Source organism: Lissotriton helveticus, chromosome 4_1, assembly GCF_964261635.1.
Source record: "Lissotriton helveticus chromosome 4_1, aLisHel1.1, whole genome shotgun sequence".
Classification (NCBI taxonomy): domain Eukaryota; kingdom Metazoa; phylum Chordata; class Amphibia; order Caudata; family Salamandridae; genus Lissotriton; species Lissotriton helveticus.
In genome coordinates, this window is record NC_136063.1 from 467,380,198 (window position 1) to 467,393,114 (window position 12,917).

Consider the following 12,917-nt stretch of genomic DNA (forward strand, 5'->3'; position numbering starts at 1 on the left):
AACACTTTTCATTGGTTGAGAAGTATTGTTTTTTCCAAATGATGAAAACCCCTCCTTCTTTCCTCACTCTGACTTTCATTATTGTGAGAGGAAGACCTATTTTGCTTCTTGGAAGACCTATTTTGGTTGTGTGAAAATGGCTTCATTGATTGCTGCAGCTGGTGCACCCCCACCACCACCTCCACCTCCTCATGGGAAGAGAGGACCACCTCCCCAGGTGGTTACCAACACTGAGGAGGAAGATGAAGAAATGGATGAGGAGGGAGAACAACCACAATTCCTGGAAGAGTTGCCCCGGGTTTCAAGAAAGAAAGCCAGTTTCATCTGGCAGTTTTTTTCCATCCCTCCTGGCCAAAAAAAGGTCAATGCCAGGTACGCAACATGCCTCATATGCAAGGAACAATTGTCCAGAGGGACGGACAAAAAATACAGTTATGGTAATCACACCATGCATAGGCACATGACGAGGAAACATCCCCTAAATTACAGCCGGGCGGAATTAAGGGATATGATGGACAATCCTAGAGCAACTCCTGTGGCGAGATCAACAACATCGGTTTCTTTAACACCAGTGGAGGCACGGGAAACTGTGCCAAATATCCAACCAAATTTTGGGAATATGATACATTTATGTATGCGCTGTCGTGCATTATTAGCTTGTGGCAACATGAGCATCAATGCACTCAACCTTGCATATGAACACCATGATTGCCCTAACCGCCCCCAGTAATTTTTTTTTGCTCCTGTTGAGCCCTTTTCAACGCCTGTTTTTTGTTGTTTCCCCCCCCCCAAAAAAACCAAAAAAAATATAAAATCGTTCAAAAAATACAAAAAAAACAAAAAATGTTCAAAAAATACAAAAAAAATATAAAACAACAAAAATATAAAAAAAAAGTTCTTTTCAGAACTACCTTCCCTTTCAAAAAAAATTGCTACAATGTTTAGCACTCTGGCAAGCTCTATTTCTTTTGGTTCGCTCCCGGGTTAGCTTCCCGGTACGCGGACCGGGAGCTAACCAAAAAAAATTAAAAAAAAAAAAAAAAGTGTAAGTATAAGGAAAGTAAACAGAGAGTGATGTTAAAAGAAAGACAGCTATAGGGAGTAAAGAAGAGATACTGTTTAATAGATCTATTTACCGAAGAAAAGACAGAAGAGGGTATAATTGTGAAAAACAAAATAGATAACGAAGTGAAAGAAAAACAAGCATTGGCATAGCCAATAGATCTCGCCTTTGGGACCTTCTAAGTATTTAGTTATGCAGCATAATATCCTTGGTGCAGCAACATCAACTGTTGCATGTCTAAACACGTATAAGGTCCCAAAAGCGAGACCTATTGTCTATGCCAATGCTTGTTTCTTAAGTAGAATTGCAATATGTCTGACTCTTCCATGTGAAAAGATCTTATCTTGTGCTCTAAAGATTGCTAAAGTCTCGACAGAGAACAGGCTAGGCTGTAAGTAGGGTAAATTGCGCTTGGTGATCTGTTTGAGGGAGTGTCTGCTTTGCCTGGTGTCTTTGGAGAGCAATTTTGATTGTTATACTGGACAATATAGCCCTAATGTAAATAACATAGGGGCATATTATCAACATAGGCAATAAAAGTTTTGCAGCTTTTATCGGCAGAAATGTGTCGCTAAAGCTGCTTTTGCGGCAGAAAACTGCCGCTAAAGCCGCTTTTGCACCAGTTTTCTGCCAATAAAAAGAGCAATAATTTTATTGGCTGTATTCATAATATGCCACTTAGTGTGCTTCAACTACACAGAGAAAGCATTATGAACAAATAGTGATACAGTGATCAGTCAAAGACACTAAGAGTAATAGAGATGGAGTGAGTGAACAAGAGTGAGGAACTATGAGAAGAGAGGGACTGAGAAAAAGAGTGGAAGGAGTTGAGTAAGTATGTAATAGAGAAAGGAATGAGGGAAGTAGCAAAGGCAGGAAACTGAGGATTAAAGAAATGAAGCAGTGGAACTAATAGTAGTTCAATGTGATAGAAATGTAACGAAAAGAGTACAAAATATTTACCTTATAATTGTCGTTAAATTACTCACTTTTTGTTTTTATACTTTCAATCTGTGAAAGAGAGAACAAACATTAGAAAAATATAAAAACATGTATTAAAAAATTACAAAAGACAAGGGCAAAGATTGAAGGACAAACAGTTTTTCAACAACTTTGACACTTACAGAAGCTACACAGTCCTAAAGATATACATTTTAAACTAACACTATCTTGATGCAGATGAAGTGAGGCCTATATTAAAACATGGTGCATATTTTGCATTGCTGTTGTTTCAGAAAAGTGTTGCAAGACACTAAAATTTTAAATAATTGCTTCAGGATGCCAATAAGATGTCTACTATCCAGAGTTTGGTTTCAGGTGAGGCCTACTCAGGGTTGCAGATGAAATTTCGAGTTGTTGAAGAGAATAGAGGACATAATACATGTGAAGGTCTACCAATGAAGTGAGTCATGTCCACTGCAATCTTCAACAAAGTCCAAACCTCCTATGTTTCCCTGGACAGACCTAAACTTGATCTGCACAATGTGATTCGTAATGATAGGAAACACAGGTGATGTAATTGAAATACATGCAATTTATTTTGCTCATTTCACAATCACATCACTTGTGTTTCCTTTGCTTAGGTATCTCATTGTGCAGATGTAGTCTAGCATATGAAAGAATACGCAGAAGTGCAGCACTGCATGCAACAACTTTGACACTTACAGAAGCCTCACCTTCTCCATGCCTCCTACACAGTTCTACATATACATCATAAATGCAAACAGTACAGAATTAATTATACATGTTAAATGGTTTATTTTTGCTGTTCTCAGAATGTATCAAAATTCACTAAAAACAGTGACTTGAAGGTATTCATCATGTAACAGCGGGGAAAAAAAAACACAATCAAATTGATTGTGTTTAAAAAACCCATACAACATCAGAAATCAAAAATCAGAACTCCTTAAAGTTAACTTACTTTCCATGACGTCCAAGGATGTCCTATGAACAGCTTACACTCTTTTGTGCTGTTATTACTTTCAGCCCGCCACTTTCTGAAAGAAAATCTCCATCGTTTTTAAAAACATGTTACATACAATAAATGACTTCTTGCTCTCTACCACAAGATTCCACAAGGCCAAATCTTGTCAGAGCCATGTATAACTCTTGGATTTCTTGTTAGCCAATCCCGTCTTTTCACATTTCCGCAACTTTCAGAATTAAAATGTTGAAGATCATTTTCACAATCCTGGAATAGTAATATCTTCCCCTTCTTGCTCAGTCATGTTCTACTTTTCCTATGACACTGCTACAAGCAGACTTACACTACCTCTATGACTACTACAATTATTTAATTCTCGACATCACTTTTAATCACAAAGCAATGTAAAACAGTAGACAGCATTGCAGACTTACATTCCCTCTACTCCATGTTTTGATTGGCTGCTTCAATTAGCTTATAAAAAGAAACAGTTTTTCTGAACTCATTCAAAGTGCACTTATTTCTCCATGATGTCCAGTCTTGTGGTTAGAATTTATGTCTCTGAACTACACTTATCCTCAAGGCCAAATAGTGTAGAAGCCATTAGAACTTCTTGAAATTCCACAGAACACATCCCGAAATTATCTCCCTAAAATTTTGGTTTTAAAAACACCAGGTAAGAGTTTTTAAGGTCATACGGCAATTTATTTTTGAAAATTAAAACAGAATCATTGCAGAATGACCAGCCATTTCTAGACTTTAAATAAGCTGTGTAATGTCCTGATGTTATTGAAGGGCCGTCATGATATATAATTGCTGTAGTTACAAAAGTCCTTCCTGATATTGACAACTGCGAAGCTACAAATTTTTTTATTAAAGTTGTCAATTTTGTTCCATCAGGCCTACACCGTTGGAACATTAAAATGACGTACTGGCCATATGTTCGTATAAATAATGTGGACGTCATTTCAGATTTACATTGGCTACACTCCATGTTGTGATTAGCAGCTTTTACTAGCTTATTAAAGGAGACTGATTTACTGTCTGGCAAAGTTAAATATATAAATCTTTCTGAGTCTACACTAGTAGTACTTGATACCATACAGTTCTCGCAGTCATGCTGCCATTGATAAGAAAGCCCAAACAGGTGATCTACATCTACACCTTCAGCATGTAATACATCAAGCATATACATTAAAAACTCCTGACAATCTTGCTGAATATTTTGAGAGAATTGTGTTTGGCCTGAACATCTGTCTAACAGATTTCGAATTTCAGACACACTTTCAATGTTTCTTCTATCAGTGGTACATTTCTCTAACACAGAATTTAACAAACTGCAAAATCTTTGATCAGAATTGACCACAATCTCTTCTTTTACATTTTTTAGAGAAAACAAAACATTAATTACTACATTAGCATAGCAGTTGACACCAGAACTGTTTTCAAACTGAAAACCAACAACATCTTCAACAGAATCCTTTTTGTTTCTGCTTGTAATTTTAGGTTCATTGACTTTTTGTCTTTTTGCTACAACCTCCCCAGTATTGTTCTCATTTCTTCGTTTCCGGCCTACCACACGTTTCTCAAACAAAGGAAACTGAGGCAAATGTGGCGCATACTCTCTTCTTAACCTATTGTATTCCTTAACACAATCTAGATCTGCACAAATGTTTGTGACATCACACTCAATCAAGTACAATCCCGATAAAGTTCTAACTCGTGACAATGCCACATATGCCATACCCTCCTTGAACACAGAACTGCCAATATTCACCAATGCATTGTCTACATTTAAACCTTGCGATTTATGGATTGTCACCGCATATGCCAAGCAAACAGGAAACTGCTTACGGCGAACATATAAGTCTTTTACAAGCAAAAATCTAGCAGAACAACGAGCAATTAGCTGTACTTCCTCAATGCCATCAAATTTAATTTTTAAAAATTCAATTCCATCTCTATTTCTGTATTTCACAAAATCAACAACATTACCCATTGATCCATTTACCAGACCTCTTTCAACATGTAAATTCCTTCTTAAAATTATACGGCAGTTCAAGCACACATTCAGAGTCTTTTCAAAACCTGCAGTTTTAGATATACTCTTCTCTAATGAATCCAATTTTGTTTTCAGATTCTCAGACAAAATAATTGTTGATCCCATATGCTCTACTCTATCAATAGCTTCCAGTTTCACAATCTCTTGCTTTTCTAAATGCAACATTTTGTTGTTAAATTTGGCACATTCTGCAAGAGTTGGCATCAAACATATTCCAGATTTCTTTTCAGTAATTTTCTGAAAAATATTCTCAGGCACAACATCTTGTTCTGGATATGAATTTGACAGTAATCGTGCATGTAAAACTTCTTTGCCATGCTCGGTCACTTTTCCAATTCTAACATCTTGTAGAATAGTCTTGTAAACTTCATCCTTCGCCTGACGCATATTTTCATGCAGTTCAGCATAATTGAAGTTTAACCATATATTGACGTTGCCAATGCTGCCTAGGCACTTCCTGGTATCTTCATGCGTGAGCATTTTGAACACAGGTTGCCCTTTCACTGGTGTCAGCTGCAGAAGATCTCCGAAAACAATGATGTGTTTGCCACCAAATAACACATCATACTCTGTTTTGAGAACTTCTTGCATCCTCAAATGCACAAAGGCAAGCATGACATTGGAAACCATGCTTACTTCGTCAATGATAAGAAGTTTCATTTTCCTCAAGATTCTTGAAACTTCAAAACAAGCATCTCCAGATAGCTTGTGATATTCTAATTTGTTGTCATGCTCCACTGGCAGCATCAGTAAACGATGTAAAGTAATCCCTTTAATATTATGTGCTGCCAGTCCAGTTGGAGCAGTGACAACACAAGACAGCGATGACTCTGTCCTTTCCTGCAAATAGCATGAAATTGCTTTAATGAGGAAACTTTTTCCAGTTCCCGCTTCTCCACTCACGTACAGTCGGACAGGCTTCAACGACGTACATGAGCACTCTTTCTTATCATGACTTAATCCATGATCAATTTGCATGGTAAGTAACTTCGTCATATATTTTCCTCTGCTCAACGTTGAGTTGCCTTTCCAACTCTTCTAAGTTAACCGCATCCTCTTGAGCATGTGCCATGGCTCTTTCCACTTCATTCATAGCAGTGGCAGCTTCATTTTCGATAACAGGTCCTCCTAGTGGATCCTGACTCAATGAAGCAGAACTCTGACTGTCCTGAGAACTGTCTCTGGCAATCTCGGCTGCAATCGTTGCTTCCTGCTCAATTTCCGCATTCAACATTTCTACATATTTGGGAAAAGCAGGACATTCTATGGTCTCCTTGGCGGCATTGAAAGAGTCTTCGTAACAGAGAAAATCTCCAAGCAGTTCCTCTTCTGCACGCCAAGGCTTGAAAAGTTGCAAAAGTGCTAAATAGAAAAACTCCTTTTTTTCAGGAGATTCGCCACTCAATTTTCGATGGTTTACCAAGTGGCATTTTCTTTGCTTGACCAGACATCCCTCACTTCCTATTACAGCATACACTCCTTTCTCAGTATCTTCTTTGATGTTCCTCTTGAATATGTAATTTTGCAGAACCTCATACAGACAAACATTCTCGAGGTGACTGCTTCGATTTGGATAATATGTATCCAACATGTTTGTCTTCAAAATGTCGGTACTGTTTGGCTCCTTTTCCGCCAAATACTCAATTTCCCGCACAGGTTTGAGAACTCGATTACGCGTTGCAGCAAGACCAAGACTCGCCCAAACGATACTCCTGGACTTGGCATAGAGACTTGCTGAAGACAACCGGTCAGAACATTCGTACGCTCCGATTTCTCGATGCGACAACATCTTCAGACTGAAACTGTACAACTTCTTGCTGAGGCTCTTTTCATGGGAAATGTCCTCCCACATATCCTTCAATTCTGTCTTCTCTTTTTTGGTGATGTAAGACGTCACATACCGAGCCACAGCCATACAGTTATCAGCCACAAACTGTATATCCATGTTAGCATTCCACATGGACAAAATCACCGGGTTGTAGTCGTTGATGTACTTGGACTCTTCGTTCCTCTTCAAATTGTAAGTGTTTTTAGGTGATTTCTTCATGACATTGTGTCGCAACGAAGACATCAAACTGTTTACTCTTCCTTTAGAAATCACCGGTCGTGGAAAGCCGAAACGACATTTAGTGTAGAACTTGTCTTTGTTTCGGAATTTACGACGGCAGTACTTTCCACATCGATGGCTTTGGAAACGCAGAACTTTTTCTCTTAGGCTTTTCTTCTCCTTTGCGTTTGGAACAGCACACGTAGAATACTGTTGGATGAAACTCATCACTGAGTCTTCTGGATCCGTTCCAAATTTAGGTGCATCCTTGATCCACAGCAACATATGTATATGAGGAGCACCTCTTGCTTGGTACTCCTTTCTCCAGAAGAAATGCAACACCTCTCCAAGAGGTGGATTCTTCTTATTCATGATGAAAGACATCATAGCTTCAAATCTATGATTGAAGTACCTACATACATTGACTGGATCCAAAGAGCACAGTTCTCCGGGTGTCTTGAATTCGATGTTATCTACGTTAGCATTTGCCTCTCGTAGAAATTGAAGTAAGTCTTCCCAGCCATACTCGGCACAGCTCAGAGTGAGGAACCATGTGGGAGTACCTAAGTTCCTCAGCATACATTTTAAATCACCATGACGACGGTACCAGTACTCATTAGTACCACGCTGACACGCCATGAGATTAATCAGGTGAGAATCCAAAATACTATCTTGGACATTGACTTTATCCATAAAATCACTTGCCGAGATGTTTTGCATGTGTATACCACTTTTCAAGATGTGGTTCACTGCATATGACAGTCCAGACAGATCGCTTTCAAACAGGAGATGAAACAAATAAGGAATGCATTGTCGAAACCTAGCATCTCCTGCATACAATCGCAAAGTCCGGTATTCAGAAGCAGGAATTTGATGAGGTCGCTCATCATATCTTCCTCCCTGACCTGTTGGAAAAAGCTGTGGGAAACACCGAGCTTCCAAACTTTCCTCCCAAACACTAATGGGACTCCCTTTGGCTTGTTTCATTTGAAACAACTCAATAGCATTCCCCATGACTTCCTTGGAATGCAAAGGATGAACACTATAATGTTCATATATTTCTTCACTAGTAGAGGGTTCTACTTTCTCAATTTGACCAGCACACAAATCGCTATCCTCTTCCTCACTTACTTCCTCTTCTGCAACATATACATTCTTATAGTATTTATTATTTTTTTTCAAATACAATGTTGCCTTTTTAACTTTCCTAACATCTACTAAATCTTGCCATATTTTCTTATTCTTTGTCGGAACCCCATTAACTAAGATAACCAGAGGTTCCTCTTCCACTTTTTCTACTCCAATTGTGTTAATGTTTTTCTTGAAATCTAGAGGCAAATAAACAACTCTTCCCTTTAATCCTCTCTGTAAATCTGATGGAGGCAATTTCCCTGTCTTTGGCTCCATTCTTACAATAGCCTGAAAGGGATGGATACTTTGAATCAAAATAGATTCATAAGTATTTAAGTCCTTCAATTCAGAAGGAATCTCAACCAATTCCAGATTATTATGAACTGCTCTAGCAGGCATCTGGTTTTGTTTTAATTTGTTACAACAATAAGTACACACACGTTGATCCAATCCCAAATCAAAACAATTTTCTACCATCAAGTATGTTGCAAAATCCTTCCATTCACTATTATTTTCCCTTTCACTTTTTGCATATAAATCCACTAACTTAGTCTGATTCTTATAATAAGTGCGTCGACAACACACACAAGTGAAATTAGGCCTCTCACTTGATTTCACGTCAAACGTCGCAATTTCCCTCTGGAAATTATCTGTACTGGAAACCTGTACACTATCTTCCACATGACCCTCTACTTCTTGCTCAATTTCAACATTCTCCTCTTTACTTCCAAAGTAACAAAACTCAATTTCTTCACATATATTCTTCACATCTATTTCAGAACCATGCAAAAGAGCAGCGCATAATTGTTTCAGCATAATTGCTGGACTCTTAGCATAATACAACATTCTAACTAATTTCCTCACTTTGTTATGATGCACTGCTAGCATCCTGAAATGATGAAAAACACTCTGGCATACTCTCCTGGAAAGACAAGCCAGTAAATGACCATGCAAACCTGTCACTTCTCTTACTCTGCAAGGATCTAATTCTTGCAACAACATCATTTTCTGCTTCAAACTTTTTTTGTTAAATGACCGTACAAAATCACAAAGCAAATTGATGGAATCCTGTCGCACACTGCAAATACTAATACACTTCCAGGTGTACACAGGACCCTTAGCACGTCTTCCTAAAACCTCATTACCTAACACCTCTTCTGCCTCTGTTGTCACAAGTTTTTCTTTTTCAACTGGACAACCATCTTTCACTTCATAAGCACGACCACTGGTGTCAACTGCATGCACCAAATCATTATCCTGGAAATAACTCTCCTCATTAAAAAATGCCTCACAGCTTGAACTATGCATCCATTCTCCAGAAAAAACTTCACAAAAATTACTACGATTAACTATTCTCTTCCATCTACTATTTCTTTTGAAATCAAAAATTGCCTTGTTTAGCTTCCTAATTCTATTGATTATCAAAATAAATAACTTACGTTTAATTTCAAATGCCTGATCAATAACTTTCTCAACTTTTTTTTTTCTCTTATAAAAAACTAGTTTCTGTTGACCTTTCTTAATATTTTTTAACAAATTGCCAATTATCCTGTTGCGGAACATTCGTTTACGAATCTCCCTAAACTGTTGTTTCCTTCTACTATCATGCACAGATTTATCTCTTGCTCTAGCAGTAACATTTTTCATTGTCCTTTTCTTTCCATTTGATTTCCTTCTCGTTTTATGGACTGAAACATTTTCTGTAGTAATATTTTTTTTAATACAAATATTTCTTATGAAATATTTAGAGCTCTTACCCGGTGCTTTCTTCGTGGCTTGAGAAATCTTTTTGTTAGAGGACTGCTGCGTTTTTTTTTTCACCTGCTGTCTTTGACGTTTTGCAGCCTTTATCTGTCTTTGTATTGTAGGCATGGTGAAATCTTGAAATGATCTGCAGTTGAATCTGTGGAAAAATATAATAAAAAATGTTATTAAACATTATTACCAAACAGTAAATCAGTAACAGTGATCAAAAACTTAACACACTACTTGACATTTTAATTTGAAGATTTTTTAGTCATTGGCAATTTTACAATACAGAAATACCAGAAAAGAAATGACATTTATATTTATGTTACCTATGCTATTTTATATGTGAATCTGATCTAATTTTATGAGCATATTTTAATATTTTATTGAAGACACTACACATAACCTGTTTTTGAAGGTGTCTTTATTTTTAAATTAAACGGTTTACCTTTTTACTTTTTATTGATTATAAATTTTAAAAATAAATGTTTATATTTCCAAAGGCTCAAGCAGGTCAGCTTCCCATCCTATATCATATAATTCGGACAAATCTGCATCCTCATCACGCTCTTCTTCATCCTCAGGATTTAAATCATCCAAAGGATCAACATCCACTGATGTTTCAATTACAAGTTCAATGATGAGGTCAAAATCAACTGATTGCAGATTGTCGCTCATGTTGAGGTTGTCTTTATCTTTAAAGAAAGATAACAACAATGAGATGTTGCAGAGTAAGAGACAAATCTCACAGATTATAATAGTAAAATTGTTTAACAAGATTAACATTTTGCAGCTATTATTTAGCCATGTCCAGCAATGCTGAGCAGGTGAAGCCTATGTCTAATTTTCCACTGAACAGGACTCATCTCTTCTTAACCTTGGATAAGCCTCACCGACTCTGTGTCCCCTGCACATACTTAAATGTTAAAGGGCAGATTTATGTTAAATGGCACATCCCCAGGCATGCACCAGTTAACGTGCACCACTGCTCTGCCACCCATGGTGTGCCGCATTTACAATCAGATAGGAGAAAGCTGCGTCAAAACCCTGCGCCTGCTTGAAGCTGGCATAGGTCTTGACGCAGCATTGTGGAGATGGGGCACCCCTGAGCCTTGCTGGAGCTGCATCGCACTTGCGATACAACTCCAGCAATGCGCCACCTTTACGGCACAGATGCGTCACGCATCTGTGCCGTTTTTGCCCCATGCTGCGCCGCATTGTAAATGCAGCACACCATGGGTGGCGGAACAGCGGCGCAGGATGACTGTCACATCCCTGGTGATGCGCCAGTCATCATAAATCTATCCCTAAGCTTCTTATCTTGTTACAGATGAACTGCCATATGTATCATCAAAATATTTTACATTTTCTAAATAGCGAATTTTAAGGAATAAATAGCGATTCTTTACCATTCCTAATTTGCGATGAGCAAATTGCTAATTGCAAGTTACCCATTCATTTCCATGGGCTAGGAGGCTCATAGGAATGAAGGTTTAATTTGCGATTAGCAATTTGCTCATCACAAATTAGGAATTTTTCCAAGGGTGCAGGGGTGTCTCAAGAACACCCTGCTGCACCCCTGAAAAACAAATTTGGGGGCATATGGCACACATACATGCCCTAAGGGCATGTGTTGGCGTCATATGGCACCTTTTGTTTTTTTGAAAGAAAGCTTTTTGAAAAGAATTCACAAATTACCACCAATTTACCACAATAGTTTCCAAATCCTTAATGTCATTTTTTACATAGTTTTTGTTTGATACATTGCATTTAAGTAGTCACAAAATTTGCAAATCCTTCAGTGCAATTGCAAAATAAGGAATAGCAAATTTTGCTACTCCTTATTTTGCATCAAACTTGTTTGATACATACCATTTGTCTAATTAACATTCGCAAAGGCCGAAATTCGTAGAATTTTGATATTTGCAAATGCTAATTAGCTTGATACATATGGCCCCAAGTGAGGCCTGTCTTGCGACATGGTGCATCTTTTGCATCACTGCTGCTTGGGTTTTATGTGGTACGTTTTTTTTACACCATGACATATCTGCCTAAATGCATCAATTTGTAATGTTGTCGCCTCATAGCAAATCTTTTGCACCACCGCTGCATCATAAAAGTGACGCACAGTGGCACAAAAGAGGCATACACCTATCATAAATCTGTCCCTAGCATTTTAAATGATTAATCCAGGATGACAATAAAGTGTGTCCTATGCAGAGGTTTGTTTAAGGTGAGGCCTACTCAGGATTGCAGATTAAAGTTACGCTTGATGAAGAATACAGAGGAGATAATACATGTAAAGCTCTACCAATGAAGTAAGTGATGTCTACTTCATTGCGCCAGTCACCATAAATGAATCCATAAGCTTCTTATCTTGTTAGACATCAACCGCCATATGTATCATAACTATTTTGCATTTCCAAAAAAGCGAATTTTAAGGAATAAATAGCGATTCTTTACCATTCCAAATTTGCGATGAGAAAATTGCTAATTGCAAATTACCCATTCATTTCCATGGGCTAGGAGGCTCATATAAATGAAGGTGCAATTTGCGATTAACAATTTGCTCATCACAAATTAGGAATTTATTCCAAAGGTGCAGGGGTGTCTCAAGAACACCCTGCTGCACCCCTAAAAAAGAAATTTGGGGGCATATGGCGCACATAAATTTTAACAACATTCCTTTACCTCTACAACGATTTTCAAATCATAACTTCAAAACACTACACATGGGAAAATTACTTAAATTGTCCTTAAGACACATGAAAGTGTTTTTTTATTGCCTTTCCAGCATGGTAGGGTCACTCTTAACATGGCTATGTAACACAAACATTCAAAATCTAAATTTTCCATGCACATGTGGGAGCATATTTACAAGCAATTTGCGCCACAGAGAAATGTCTTACACTAAAATGAGAAAAATAACATCAGGGACAGT

The 12,917-nt window shown here is 37.7% G+C and overlaps 1 protein-coding gene across 2 annotated transcripts in view; it reads right to left on the bottom strand.

Moving 5' to 3' along the window:
• NECAB1 (N-terminal EF-hand calcium binding protein 1) overlaps positions 1-12,917 on the bottom strand; it is a 1,511,734-nt gene that overhangs the window by 325,102 nt on the left and 1,173,715 nt on the right. The gene's annotated exons all lie outside the window — the stretch shown is intronic.